Source organism: Rutidosis leptorrhynchoides, chromosome 3 (genome assembly GCF_046630445.1).
Source record: "Rutidosis leptorrhynchoides isolate AG116_Rl617_1_P2 chromosome 3, CSIRO_AGI_Rlap_v1, whole genome shotgun sequence".
Taxonomy (NCBI): Eukaryota; Viridiplantae; Streptophyta; class Magnoliopsida; order Asterales; family Asteraceae; genus Rutidosis; species Rutidosis leptorrhynchoides.
Window position 1 is genome coordinate 309997978 of NC_092335.1, and position 13135 is coordinate 310011112.

Sequence of the window (13135 nt, forward strand, 5' to 3'; positions counted from 1 at the left end):
CATGAATATAGTTTCAAAGCTTTCGAGACTCAACAATACATATTTTGCTTATCGTGTCGGATATTGAAAGGACCCGTTCATATACATTATAAACGATTCACAATAGTTGATTACATTGCGAGGTATTTGACCTCTATATGATACATTTTACAAACATTGCATTCGTTTTTAAAAGACAATCTTTCTTTACATCAAAAATTGACAGGCATGCATACCATTTCATAATATCCACTATCCAACTATAAATTGATTTAATAATCATCTTTGATGAACTCAATGACTCGAATGCAACGTTCTTCGAAATATGCTATGAAAGACTCCAAGTAATATCTTTAAAATGAGCAAATGCACAGCGGAAGATTTCTTTAACACCTGAGAATAAACATGGTTTAAAGTGTCAACCAAAAGGTTGGTGAGTTCATTAGTTTATCATAATCATTTATTTCCATCATTTTAATAGACTACAAGAATTTCATTTCCAGTTCTCATAAATATACGTCCCATGCATAGAGACAAAAAATAATCATTCATATGGTGAACACCTGGTAACCGACATTAACCAGATACATATAAGAATATCCCCTATCATTCCGGGATCCTCCTTCGGACATGATATAATTTCGAAGTACTAAAGCATCCGGTACTTTGGATGGGGTTTGTTAGGCCCAATAGATCTATCTTTAGAGTTTGCGTCAATTAGGGTGTCTGTTCCCTAATTCTTAGATTACCAGACTTAATAAAAAGGGGCATATTCGATTTCGATCATTCAACCATATAATGTAGTTTCAATTACTTGTGTCTATTTCGTAAAACAGTTATAAAAACAGCGCAAGTATTCTCAGTCCCAAAAATATATATTGCAAAAGCATTTAAAAAGGGATTAATGAAACTCACCATACTGTATTTCGTAGTAAAAATACATATAACGTCATTGAACAAGTGCAAGGTTGGCCTCGGATTCACGAACCTATATCAATTGTGTATATATTAATACGTATAATGTAAGTTACAAAATTTCATTTATTAATATGTATTATTTATATATTATAGTTTTGTAGAATTTATTCTAACCTTTATTTTAAAACGTATACTTATATTATATTTTAAGTTATATTTTATATATATATATCGATTTTATGTATATATCTATAATGATTTACGTTTATATAAATAGTGACATTAATATATTTATATACATATATTTGTGGTTAGTATTGTATTTATGAAATTTTATTAGTTTGTTATGTGAATTATTAATACAATCCTAGTATATACCATAAGTATATATATAGTGTACAAAAGATTTATTTGTTAAAATAATAATTTAGATAATAATGATTTACTAATAATAATAATAATTTTATTAATAATGATAATACTAATAGCAAAAAAAATGAAAATGATAACTGTTAATGATACTAATAATAATAACTCTAAAATAATATTAATACTAATACCATACTTATGTTAATAATAAGGGTTCTAATATTTATAAAATGATAAATGATAATCATAATAATACTAGTAAATATTAATGATGATACTGATAAATATGATATTATTAATTGTAAATGTACTGATGATACTATTATTTATAAACCGGTACAAATTCTAATATTGATGATAATAATATATTTTTATTTCCTTCATAATAATAATAATGATAATCATAATCATAATCCTAATGATGATAAAATACTAAAATGATAAGTTTATTACTAATAATAATATTATTAATACCTATCATAATAATAATAGTAATGTCTATAATACTTTCAAATATGATAACAAGTATGATACTAATAATAACAATAACAATAACAATCAAAACAATCACAATAATAATAATAATACTAATAATAATTAATATATAATAACAATAAAAAAATTAGAAAAGAAAACTACCTCACATGAAAAGAGTTTCAAAAAAAAAAAAAAAACTACCGTCCTCTGGACTCGATCTCGTGACCACATGCTCACACGCAAACACTCTCGACCATCCCACCAATTCTGATTCTCTGTACTAATATCGAATTTAAATTTTATATATAAACTGTTTTTCTTCTATTCCTCTTCTTCTCCACAAGTCTCATGGATTCAACAAAACATCAATAACCAAAAAAAAATAAAAAATCGAGGTTCCCTTTAAAGCTTCAAAACATTACAGAAAAAAAAATAATTTGGGTTCTAAAATAAAAAAAAAAAACACTAAGGCCTACTGCAGCGTCGGTTCTTGGAACAAAACAAAAAAAATTGATTTCGTAATAGATAACATTATAGATAATGTTTATAACACGAAATAGTTTTCTAAACATGTATAAAAACTACTGGAATCGTCAATTTGATCAGAAACATATACACGAACGCGAATTTGTCTCAAGAACAATTGTTGACTTTTTTTAAACTAAACTTTGACTTCAAAATTCAAGATCGATATAAAGATTTGAGAGTTGAGATTTTGCAGATAGATTCAAAGAAAGATTTCTAACCTTTCTGCATTTTTAGATTTTGAAACTTTATTCGAAATTGAATTAAGAGAAAAAAAAATTGGAGCGTGCAGAGAAGAAGAAAACAAAAATATCGCTGTGCTCTTTAATCCCATTGGATTTCCTTTTTATTTGATTTGCAATTATACATAATCATGTTGTAATAATAGAGATCGGTTGATAAAAAATGGAGAAAATGTCAACACAGGTTCACGAGTTGGGAGCAGGAAAGAAACAAAAAAAATAATAATAATAGAGATAAAGGATACAGAGGTCAAGCGTATAATATAGATCCTTACTGCTTTTTTTTAATTAATAATAATAATATATAATAACAATACTATTAATATCTAATAATATTAATAAAATTAATAATAATGATAAATATAATATTAATGATAATAATAATTGTAAAAATGATAATAATAATAATAATAATAATAATAATAATACCATACTAATTATGATAATATTAATATTTTATCGATAATAATAATATTAGTAATAATAATCTAATTTATACATCCAATTTCATCTTTATATGATATAAAGTGATATTATGAATACAAATATTGATATTTGACGATACAAATAACATTACTACAACAACTATATTTGTATTTAAATTTAATTTATTAATATCATCTATTATTATGTAATATTTAATAATTATGTAATATGTATTGTAACATATACTGAATATTATATATTTATGCATTTTAATATAAATATATTATAATATTTATTTACATACTAATTATATTATACTTATGTATGTAATTATGAAAAATATAAATGTTTTATATATGTAAGTATTATATATATTTATTAAAATAGTACATTATTTCATCATAGATATATTATAAATTTCTACATATACATAATATAATAATTATGTATAAAATCATATATATATATATATATAGTTATATTTATGTATATATGTATACTACCATATATATAAAATCATGTTTTAAATGTTGAGTAGATGATTAATTATGTATATTAAACAATTAACTACAAAGTATAACATTGTACATTTAATATTTTGATAACGTTGGTAAAATATGTTTGAATCATTTATATACAATATACTATATATATTCAAAATGAAAATCTTTAGTTATTAAATGTTATCTTTTATAATAACAAAATTACTTAATAGTTCATTAATACTAATATAATTAGTTTTATATATAATTATTTATATTTACATTCTTAGTTACAATTAAAGGTTCGTGAATCGTCGGAAATAGTTAAAGGTCAAATGTTATCATGAAATAGTTCAAACATAATGAGACTCGGTTTAATAGACTTTGCTTATCGAGTCGAATCATATAAGATTATGTTTAAATTTGGTCGGAAATTCCCGGGTCATCACAGATATATATAAAGATTAAAGTTTAAATTTGTTCGGAAATTCCTGGGTCATCACAGTACCTACCCGTTAAAAGAAATTTCGTCTCAAAATTTGATAGAGGTCTTCATGGCTAACAGTAAGAATGTTATTATGACGAATGTAAACTGATACATAGAGTTTTATCATCATCGAGTAATATAGATAACCCAATTTGCTTATGTGAAGAGTAAAAGTGAAGTTATCGCAAAAGAATGAAAATGAATAAATGTAGGTTTGACTTAACCGGTGTCATAGTCAAGATTGATTTCCGGAGTTTTAGGAATTTAGAAGAAATTTTCATAATAAGATTTGATTTTTCGGTAATTAAGGAGATTCAAATCTTCTTTGGCGAAACGCGATAATCTGCTTCGATTGCCTTGTCGAATATTTTCCTATAAATCCACCTTCTCCATTTCCTTACGACTCACACCTCTACTCTTTCTTCCTCAATTCATACCTTAAAGCATTCGTTAATATGCTTCATCCCATCCTGATCCTTGATATCCTCTTAACTTTCATATCTGTCATTCTTCTTTTTAATCTGCCACCGGAAGAATCTATTTACTTCTACTATACCCTAGGGTTTATAGTGTTTTTAGTTCTCTCGTGTCTTTACGTTGCTATATGCATCGATATATATGGTTTGAAATTTTCGGGTTGTTGTTGGGTTTTATCTCTTCCCTTATACTTCGATGTTCTTGTTTCTGCCTGCTATAATCATTGTCATCCATAGTTAATGTCCCTTTCTATTTGCTGCGGTTTATACCCCAAATTTCTATTTCGGAGGTTTGTCCCTTCGTGTCTTCTTCTTGTGATTAAATAGCTCTTGTAATGATCCAGAATTCGTATCCATGGATTTCGGAATGAACATAGTAATTGTTCTAAGAAGGAACTGGTAATGGTAAAATATTGATTTGATAAATTACCAGAATACCCTGGAAAGAATCGAATCATCAAGAAATATTTTCTTGGTATGTTTGGAGATTAGATAGAATGTCAGAGTCGTGTAAATGACACATGATGACAGTATGTTCTGTGAATCATCACGTTCCATTAGGAACTTAACATGGATTACTGCAATATAATGACGTTGATCAAGTGTCATTATATTATACTAACCCATGCATCAGTTCCCAACACTACTTCAAAACATTCATATTTAAATTTTTCAGAATTTAGAAACTAACACAGTTTCTTTTATGTTGCAGGTATTACGGAGAGATAAATGATCTCAGATAAAATCGTTGTGATAATATTTCCAGAAATATGGAGAATATGTACAATGAAAGATACGAAGATATCTTATAATATTTAAGGTGAGATGATGATGAAGAATATCTGTCTGTGAAGGTTTAGAATAAGAAGTAAGGTATTTACTAACGAGTTCAGCAGACACTGATTCATTTGGATCCCTTGAAGGCAGATTTAGTTTCTGTGATTTGTCCACTGCTTCCTTCATACTTTGCTCAATTCGTTTTTTTTTTTCAGTATCAAATCCTTTCTTTTTCTGAGCTTTACCAACTCACTATCTTCTATCATCAAAATTTTGGCCGTTTAAACCATCTATCATTTTTATGTTTCCTCTGCATTTAATGCTATAATATCTGAATCACTGGTTATCAATCCGAGGTGGGTTTAGAGGAATCTTGTTTTAGATGATTAAACGCTGGTGGTAATATGGTGGAATATGAAAGATTCTCCAGTAACCATGACGAAAGGGCAACGTATCTATCGGGGTTATAATAAGACTGGTCCAACTGAAAAGTCGAAGTTGACTTGCTGAAGCTATGACAAAATTGGCTGCTTTGAAAAGGAATCGAAATGTTGTTTTTGTTAATAAATGATAAAGGATTTGATGCGGGTACGTGTTAAACTACGACTTTAGTTTCGAGAGCTTTTCAGGTACAAGACTTCGGGCAATGTGCGGTTGGATCATCATCTCAATTGTTTATTATTTGAAGTGTCTTCTAGAATTTCGAAGGGTTTTAATTGCAGATTGTCATAGTCAATATCCAAATGATGAAATCGTCCTAAATCCCGAATGATTTTTCATATCCATCTTGTGTGTTACGATTAAAAGTGATGTTCTATTCACAGTTTTGAAGTCAAAGTATAGCTTTGAAAAATGTAAAGATCTAAGAGTGATGATTTTGCTTGTATCTCGAGTTGAATTCTGAAATTCCCAAAATCAGAATATGTAATTAGATTCGAATGAGTATGGTTGTTTTGATTTCTATAGAAGAATGTATATTGGTTTAGTTGATGATTATTGAATCAGAATTGAAGAATGTAACATATTAATTGTGATTTTATATATCTCTCGGGTATTACCTACCCGTTAAAAAAATTTCACAAATAATATTTTGAACAAGAATTCTCATTACAATCTTTATGAAAATATATGTGGGTATATTTTCTTCAGATGTAGTACAGATTCAATGAGTTAATATCATACTAAGCTCATTTGATTTTCGAATTGAATTAGAAATGAATTTTCTCTAAAACATTAGAGATTACATAATCTTTGCGGAGTATTTCACTAATGTAATCAATGCTTCAATATTTATATGTATTTCCTTAGTGAATCATGCTGATGCTCATAGAACTCTTGCTAACTTCGCAAGATACGAATATTGTTTTCCCGTAAATTTCGGGTATATCGAAGATGAAAGTGTATAATCAAACATGTTATTGAATGATACACTTGATTTATTATGAAATAAAATTCATTGAGTTGAAGCAGAGATTGTAGTTAACAATGATTAAATTGTTAACGAAAAATGTACATCATAGCAAATTAGTAATATGAATTAACCAGATAGTTAAGTTCCATACATAATAGCTTAGTACAGAAAGATTTATTATGGTTAAAAATTTATATATATATATATATATATATATATATATATATATATATATATATATATATATATATATATATATAGAATATACATATAAATTCTTTGGAGAGACTGAGTTAATACTAATATACTCGTTATTAATTCGTAATGGTTTCCACAGTGATTCTTAAACTGGCGAGACTTGTGAGGTTGGAGATGCTGACGATTCTAACAATGTTGACAGCATTGACTGTGTTAGTGAGGCTATTGGTACTGCTGATGCTGTTGGTAAAACAAGTCTAGCTTGTACCTTACGCACTAGTCTTGTTAGGGTTTCGGTTCTTCACTCTATCATCTCTGTCCACTCATCTAGTTTTTGGTTAAGGCTGAGATAGATAATCTCCAAAACTTTAGAGATTACATAATCACCACAGAATGTTTCTCCGATGAAGTTATGAATCAATACTTCATCGTTTGTTGTTGTTGGTACTCCTTGGTATCTTTGGTGCGTGTGACGTTGATATCCGATATACAAATTGGGATATTGAGGTGTGTGATGCGGATGTGATTGTTGGTGGTGGTAATGATCCTGTTGTTGATGGTGGTGCTGTTGATGCCGGTGATGCTGCTGGAGCTTATGGTTTTGAGGCTTGCGATGTGGATGTTACTGGTGGTACCGGTTACGCTGCTGGTGCTGCTGATGATGCTTGTAACCTTGGCACCGTATTTTCCAAAGCCACCACCCGAGCACGAAGCTCGTTGACTTCTTCTATCACACCGGGATGGTCAGCAGTTCGGACGAGCGGATAGATATAATCTAGAATTTGGTGTAGTATATAATCGTGACGAGATACTCTGGAAATGAGAGAGAAAATTGTTTCTCGAATAGGTTCGCCGGTAAGTGCTTCAGGTTCATTGCCAAGAGGGCAATTTAGTGGATGGAAGGGATCACCTTCTTCTTGTCTCCAATAATTGAGGAGACTACGAACCCATCCCCATTTCATCCAGAATAGATGATGGCTGATTGGTTGATCCATTCTGGTCACACTGTTGTCAGAGCTCGAATGCAACTCCATATCGGAATAGTTGTCGTAATCTGAGGAATTCGAACTGGTTGTGGGATCCATCTCGGATGACCAAGGGAATGATTTTTTTTTTTTTTTTTATATATGGAATAGATTATAGGAGTTAGATTTGGTATTCTTCAATACATAATTTACATATGTATATATATTACCAAAATCCCATAAATTACGGAAGAAACATTGAAAAATGTCAGTCAAAGTTCACAGTAACAGATATACCAGGATAAGATTTTGTCTATACACTATTATGCAATAAATGAAAGAAAACGCGTCTAGACTTAAGAATGATAAGCAGGTAATTTCCTACTGATGATAAGTAGATGATTTTTGACACGGAATGATAAGCAAAACTTTTGATATGCAGACACGGTCGAAGTCCAGACTCACTAATGTATCCTAACGACTTATCAGTTAGACACACTAATGCAGACCTGGTTCGCTAAGACCACCGCTCTGATACCACATGAGATGACCCGACCCAATCCATAAGGACGAATACAATAACATATGATTACATCGCGAGGTATTTGACCTCTATATGATAAATTTTACAAACATTGCATTCGTTTTTAAAAGACAAACTTTCGTTACATCGACAGTTGACAGGCATGTAAAGCATTTCATAATATATCCAAATATAATTGACTTAATAATAATCTTGATGAACTCAACGACTCGAATGCAACATCTTTTGAAATATGTCATGAATGACTCCAAGTAATATCTCTAATATGAGCAAATGCACAGCGGAAGATTTCTTTCGTACCTGAGAATAAACATGCTTTAAAGTGTCAACCAAAAGGTTGGTGAGTTCATTATTTTATCATAAAGAATCATTTCATAATTTTAATAGACCACAAGATTTCATACTTCCATTTCTCATACTCATACGTCCCATGCATAGAGACAAAAATATCATTCTTTTGGATTGAACACCTGGTAACCGACATTCACAATATGCATATAAGAATATCCCCATCATTCCGGGATCCTCCTTCGGACATGATATAAATTTCGAAGTACTAAAGCATCCGGTACTTTGGATGGGGCTTGTTGGGCCCGATAGATCTATCTTTAGAGTTCGCGTCAATTAGGGTGTCTGTTCCCTAATTCTTAGATTACCAGACTTAATAAAAAGGGGCATATTCAGTTTCGATCATTCAACCATAGAACGTAATTTCGATTACTTGTGTCTATTTCGTAAAACAGTTATAAAAGTTGCGCATGTATTCTCAGCCCAAAAATATAAAGGGTAAAAAGGTAAATGAAACTCACGCATATAAATATTGTAAAACAATTAATAAAGCATTTGCATGTATTCTCAGCCCAAAACGTAAAGAGTAAAAAGGGAGTAAATGAAACTCACCATACTGTATTTTGTAGTAAAAATACATATAACATCATTGAACAAGTGTAAGGTTGGCCTTGGATTCACGAACCTATATTAATTATATATATTTATATGTTGGTCAATATGCGTCTAACAATTTAGATTAAGTCATAGTGTACCACCATCCTAATGCTCGAGTCTAATATGCAAAAGTCAACAAAAACTAGTTTGACTCAAAATGATTTCCAGAATTTATACATGATTAATATATAGTTCAAATATTGTCATTTTTTATTTTTAAATATTTTTAAAAGATTTATAAGAGTAAATAATAAATAAAATTTATACTAAAAGTTATATAATAAAATATACTTTTATATATCTTAGAATTTATAAAGTTCATTGAATATCATAAACTGTTATGTTAGGTTTTATTAAGGTATTTATATTATTTGTAATACATTTTTATTTGATAAAAATAACATTGATAATAATAATAAGTAAAAGTTGTATTATTTTATATTAATAATTATTAATAATAATAACAATATTTATATTTACGAAAATGATATTATAAAAATATGATAATTCTTATTACTAATGAAATTCTATATTAACAATGATATTCCTATTAAAAATAATGATTTTTGTAAAGATGATATTTTTTTATATTAAATATAATACTTTTAATAATAATAGTGATAAAAATAATGAAAGATGATAATTTTATTTAAATCAAAATCTTTAAATTTCATCATGATACTACTTCTTATATATAATGATAATATAATAATAATAATAATAATAATAATAATAATAATAATAATAATAATAATAATAATAATAATAATAATAGTAATTATATAAAAGTTATAACGACGACGATAATAATATTCATTTTTAATAATAATACAAAATTCATTTGACGATAACTTCTAATCCATTCGTCAAAACCATTCGGTATCTAAAGGAAAAGTTCTTAATTTTTCACTAGCTTTCCAATGACATGCATATCTTATACCTTATCTCATCCCTAGTATAACAACCTTTAAGATTCAACATAACCTATCTAAGGGCAATATCAAATGTACAAGCATGCATAATCCTATTTTCTCGAGCACTAGTCAGGGATACACTATTAGTATGTAAAAATTTAATTAGGAGTACTCACGTATCAATATTGAGATTCAATATTGCAGGAAAGGTACGTAGACACAACGGAGATGATAAACACCATTTTGAGCTCATGAGCTATACCCCTGATCCATACCCATAACCTTCATAGCTATAACTCATAATTTCCTTAGCCCTATCCTACTCATAAACTTGTCTTGAAATGACCCGCTCATGACCTCGTTGTAATATTTTATGTTTAATACTACTAATAATCTTAATATCACAAATAATAATAATAATAATTAATATTAATAATATTTATAAATATAATTTATATATTGAGAGAGTGATACGAGATTGATGTTGAATGAATGAATTATAAACTGAGTTCGTTCGGTACTTAAAGAGATTTGAGCTCACCAACCTAACTATTTCACAATTAGCCAATGAAACCTACCGACACTTTATAAACCCTTTATAAACGTAATTTTGACACACATGTGTATTTATTTATTTTATTTAATATATAATATATTTAATCTTTAGAATTAATTAAATATTATATTATATTTACGCTCGTGGTAAAAATATAATTTTTACAAAAATGACACGGTCGTGGTCTCACGACTCATGTACCACTTTCGGTTTTTCGGGCGCACTTTCGTACGTTTAGAAAACTAGCCTTTTACGTTACACGACGTGTACCTTTTTCAAAAATTAGACTTACTCATCAATAAATTTCCTTTATAAAAATATAACTTATAAAATTGAGCGTTATGGTCATTTACTTCTATAAATCAGTGACTCATTGTTTATCAAAATATATTATTTTAAATCAAGACGTTTTATGAATCGTACCTTTATCAAAATAAAGACTTAAATAAATGAAAAATTAACCCACTCAAAGTGTAACTTAATCTTTTGAGTAATTTGGTTATTTACTTTTATAAACCATAATCTCGTTATTTATCAAAACAATTTTAATGATATTAGTTTAGATCAAAACGTTTGTTGACTAATTATAATATAATAATTCATCACCCCATAAAATATATATATATATATATATATATATATATATATATATATATATATATATATATATATATATATATATATATATATATATATATATATATATATATATATATATATATATATATATATATATATATATATATATATATATATATATATATATATATATATATATATATATATATATATATATATATATATATATATATATATATATATATATATATATATATATATGTTTATTTAAAAATAAAATATTATAAACTCGTATATATCGTATATAATGGAAATATTAACGTAATCATATTATATTTAGTTTTTCAAACTAATAATAGTTCAAAGTTTATTTTAAAAACATAAAACACGTAACGTTTACACTCTAAACTTATAATTCCTTTATATGCTAACGTTTATTTTAGTTTCCTTAACCTTTCTAAATAAAATAACTTAGTATCTATCGAATCAAATAACAAGGGTTATGAAATTCAATCCTCCACCAACTTTTGTCTAATCCCCAATAATTAACACTTTTGTTCTTATATACAATCACTTTTCCAAATATTCCGAATACCGTTAAAAGTAAGGGTTTTCTAATTCAAAGTGGACCTCATAACAGAGACTCTTCATCCTAATTCAATGTATCTTATAAATCAATCATTTGATATTTTCATCTAAACATCGATAAACATAATAAACTTATTTTGAAACAAAATACGTTCTTGTAAAGTATTATATATCTAATACCTTGTTAACGCCTTCACTTATTAAGTATTTATTATATACACATATCCATATACACATAGATGTTCGTGAATCATTAGGCATGGTCAAATGGTAACTTGATTACATGAATATAGTTTCAAAGCTTTCGAGACTCAACAATACATATTTTGCTTATCGTGTCAGATATATATAAAGATTAAAGTTTAAATTTGTTCGGAAATTCCCGGGTCATCACATTTTTGGGTCTGAATGGGATTGACAGAAAACAGCAACAATGGGATCACTTTTGGGCTGGTTGGTCACGCTAGAACAGAAGAAACAAGCAACAATAATCAAACTTAAAAGGGCTGTTGTGGGTCGAATAATACAGCAGGAACAGAAGCAAACTTACTTGATTTCTGGATTGTTTTCGTCACACAGAAATAGCAGGAACAAGCAGCAGATACAACAGACGAATTGCAGCAACACACCAGGTTTTTAGTGATGATAACTAGGACTGGATTGCAGGCGATTTGATGATGGTGATTTACGATTGAAGATGGGGGTTTTGATGGATTTTTGTCTACAGCAGGCTGGAGGAATTTATTAGTCGACAGGTAATGAGGGAATGCAGGAGATAGGATCGATAAATTTGCAGATGGTTTGTGGTGAGTTAACTTGGAAATCACGATGCTTTTTATAGATTTTGTAGGTTTCCTAATTGCATTCAACTACTTGGAGATCAAGGAAGGTAACTAGGATCAAACTAGGATTTGCAAGGTTAAGGATCAAGTTTAAAAAAAAAAACTACAGCCGATATATACTGGATACATATGATTTATTCATTTTTTTATTATTTACACGGCATTCTTAATTATTTATGTATTTTATATATTAGGGTTACATTTTATTTAAATATTAGACCCTAACTTTTATTAGTTGTTGATTTGGTTCTAATTAGTTTATATATATAAATATTGTCACAATTATATTAATACATATAGTTTATATTTTAGGGTTAGGGTTTAATGTTAAATGGCATTAGGGTTTAGCTTTTAATGCATAGGGTTTGGTTTAGGGTTTTAAATAATACTAGGGTTTTAGTATTAATTACTCGTATAACAACCCTAATAATATAC